Source organism: Cetorhinus maximus, unplaced genomic scaffold (assembly GCF_964194155.1).
Source record: "Cetorhinus maximus unplaced genomic scaffold, sCetMax3.hap1.1 HAP1_SCAFFOLD_425, whole genome shotgun sequence".
NCBI classification, from domain to species: Eukaryota; Metazoa; Chordata; class Chondrichthyes; order Lamniformes; family Cetorhinidae; genus Cetorhinus; species Cetorhinus maximus.
Window position 1 is genome coordinate 227475 of NW_027596370.1, and position 3753 is coordinate 231227.

Genomic DNA, 3753 nt, shown 5'->3' on the forward strand with positions numbered 1-3753 from the left:
CTCTCAGAGGGTTGTGAGTCTTTGGAATTCTCTTCCTCAAAACGCAATGGAAACAGAGTCTTTGAATATTTTTAAGGCAGAGCTAGATAGATTCTTGATTAACCAGGGGATGAAAGGTTATCGGGGGTAGGCAGGAATGTGGGGTTGAGGTTACAATCAGATCAGCCATGATCTTATTGAATGGCAGAGCAGGCTCGAGGGACCGAGTGGTCTGCTCCTGTTCCTGGTTCGTATGAAGGGTTGTTATGTGAGGAAATGTTGAGCAGGTTGGACCTTTTGGAGTTTAAGGAATGAGAGACTATATTATTAAAACATATAAGATTCTGAGGATAAAAGCAAAAAACTGCGGATGCTGGAAATCTTAAGTCATACGGACGCGAAACGTTAACTATGTTCATCTCCGCAGATGCAGTCAGACCTGCTGAATTTTTCCAGGTATTTTTGTTTTTGTTTAAGATTCTGAGGACACTTGACAGGGTTGATGCTGAGAAGATGTTTCCAGTCGTGGGGGAATCTAAAACTATGGGCCTGTTTCAAAATAAGAAGCCTCCCATGTAAGACTGTGATGAGGAGGAATTTCTTCTCTCTGAGGGTCATTAACCTTCAGAATTCTCTTCCCAGAAAGCAGTGGAGGCTGGATCATTGCATATATTCAAGGCTGAGTTAGACAGATTTTTGATCTACAAGGGAGTCAAAGGTTATTGGAGAGCAGGTAGGAAAGTGTAGTTGAGACCACAATCAGATCAGCCATGAACTTATCAAATGGTGGAGCAGGCTCAAGGGGCCGAATGGCCTACTCCCACTCCTATTTCTTATGATCTTATGCTCTATAACTCCATAAACACATTTGCCCCATATCCCTCAATACCTTTGGTTAACAGAACTCTAACAACCTCAGTTTTGAAATTTACAGTTGACCTAGCATCAAGTGCCATTTGCAGAATTATTTCCCCCAATGCTAATACCTTGATTATGTTATGACCCACCCTCAGGTGAGGTTCCCCAAAGTTGTTGCTCCAGGCGAGACCCTCAATATGTCACCGTCTGGCTGGGACACCCCCAAACTGTTTTTTTTGTTGAATCTACTTTATTGTTAAAACAGAAATAAGACATCATTTCATGAGTCTTCTCTCTGGCTCAGTGGCCATTAATACTGACGAAGACACAAGCCACAAGTTTAACACAGTGATCATTCAGGAATGTTCTGGATCAGAACCTAAGCAAAGGTATTGCTATTCCAGCCAACATTAACAGCCTCCAGGTCGTGGAAGACGATGTACACCCTGTCCAGAGAAATATGTAGGTGCTTGTTTACCAGGTTGGGCAGCACCTTGGAGTAGTTTTTGTTCTGCTTGTTACCGATTTTGCTGATGGAGAGGCTCCCGAAAGTGCAGGGCTCAGAGGGTCCCCCGAAGTGAAGGATCTGGTTGGGCACAATGTGCACAGCGATGTACTGCTTGGGTTTGCCCAGCTCCTTGGACAGCACCACCGTCAACTCCTCCGCCAGCTCGTCGGGGATGCCGGAGCGGCTCAGGTTTGTGTTCAGCACGAAGGCCGGCATGTCTGCTCCGATCGGCAGCTGCACCGCACGGCCGGATTCAAGGACCGTTATACCCCAGGTGAAGAAGGATGAACTGGCTCCTGTCTTTATTCAGCCCCCGACCCCTTCTGTCAGTCATAACAAGATTTAATCTAAAATGGATCCCTTTCACGGATACCTTTGTCCCAGACCCAATCATTCTGGTTTTGAAGGAACCAATTTGATCAGACTTTCTTGAGTTAAAGGTAAAAGTAAGTTTATTAACTGCTAAAGGCAAGAAATGATAAAACACATGCATATACAGTCATATGGTCAAAAGTAAGAAATTAGCTTGAAGTAAATGAACATATATATGCATAATAAAAGGCATACGGAACAGTCCTTGACTCGTGGGGAGTAGGTGATTGAGCGTTGTGGCCGTTACGATTCGAGATTCCAATCGAATTGACTCTGGTGGATGAATAGTCGGTTTTGAGGTTCCAGTAGAGTTGAATTTGGTAGGGAAGGAGAGAGATCAGGATACCTGCAAAATGGCGATTTGCAGGGGTACTGTGTGTGGATGTTACTTCTGAGTCAAACTTCCTGCATTTGCTCTCTCTCAGAACACTCACAAACAGACAGACACCAGGGCAGCTTTTCAGCTTACTTTTAACCCTTCCTTTGTATATTCCAAGTTGGAAGCAAATTCACAAATCTGTCTGCTCATTGCTCACAGGATTTCTTGATGAGGTGATATTCATCTTCCATTATGTCCCATTGTCTCTACCGGAGGGAGCAATTAGTTTCTGGATGTCTTTAGAAGCACCATTGCCCCATGATGTTCAATGGCATTACCATCACTGAATCCCCCACTATCAGCATCCTGGGGGTTAACATTGACCAGAAGCTGAACTGGACTAACCATAGAAATACTGTGGCTACAAGAGCAGGTCAGAGGCTAGGAATCGTGCAATGAGTAACTCACCTCCTGACTCCCCAAAGTCTGTCGGCCATCTACAAGGCACAAGTCAGGAGTGTGATGGAATACTCCCCACTTGCCTGGATGAGTGCAGCTCCCACAACACTCAAGAAGCTTGACACCGTCCAGGACAAAGCAGCCCACTTGATTGGCACCACATCCACAAACATTCACTCCCTCCACCACCGACGCACAGTGGCAGCAGTGTGTACCATCTATAAGATGCACTGCAGAATCTCACCAAGGCTCCTTCAACAGCACCTTCCAAACTCGTGATCACTACCATCTAGAAGGACAAAGGCAGCAGATAGATGGAAACACCACCTCCTGGAAGTTCCCCTCCAAGTCATTCACCATCCTGACTTGGAAATATATCGCCATTCCTTCACTGTCATTGGGTCAAAATCCTGGAACTCCCTCCCTAACAGCACTGTGGATGTACCTACGCCACATGGACTGTAGCGGTTCAAGAAGGCAACTCACCGCCACCTTCTCAAGGGCAACTAGGGATGGGCAATAAATGTTGGCCCAGCCAGTGACGCCTACATCCCATGAATGAATTTAAAAAAACAGGGTTAGGTTCCATTACCTCTTAAGGAGTCACCCTTCGGCATTGCAGCCACTGGCTTGTGTGCATTTCTAAAAACTCAGGTCTTATTTTTAAAGTACAATATTTCTGAACGCAGTTCGGTGTTTTAAGAACATAAGAATATAAGAAGGATGAGCAGGAATAGGCCATTCGGCCCCTCAAGCCTGCCCCACCATTCAACAAGGTCACGGCTGATCTGCCCCAGGCCTCAACTCTTCTTTCGCGCCAGCTTCTCATAGCCCTCAACACCCCGATATTTCAAAAATCTATCTACCTCCTCTTTAATACTTTCAGTGATCTAGTCTCCACTTCACTCTGGGGTAGAGAATTCCAGACATTCACTGCCCTCAGAGAGAAGGAAATCTTTCACATCTCAGTTTTAAATGAGCGTCCCCTTATTCTGTAACTATGTCCCCAGTTCGAGATTTCCCCACTGGTAGGAATATCTTCTCGTTTTCTACTCTGTCAAGCCTCCTCAGAATCTTATATGTTTCAATAGAATCATCCCTCATTCTTCTAAACTCTAATGAATAAAGGCTTAACCTGTTTAGCCATTCTTGATAAGTCAGCCCTTTCTTCCCAGGAATCAGCCTAGTGAATCTCTATTGAACTGCCTCCAATGCCAGTATATCCTTTATAAATACGGGGACCAAAACTGTACACAGT

The 3753-nt window shown here is 45.1% G+C and overlaps 1 pseudogene; it reads right to left on the reverse strand.

Annotated features, from left to right (window-relative positions):
* Nucleotides 1-1080: 1080 nt before the first annotated feature.
* On the reverse strand, nt 1081-1602 carry LOC144673665 (macrophage migration inhibitory factor pseudogene; annotated as a pseudogene).
* Between the last annotated feature and the right edge of the window lie 2151 nt (nt 1603-3753).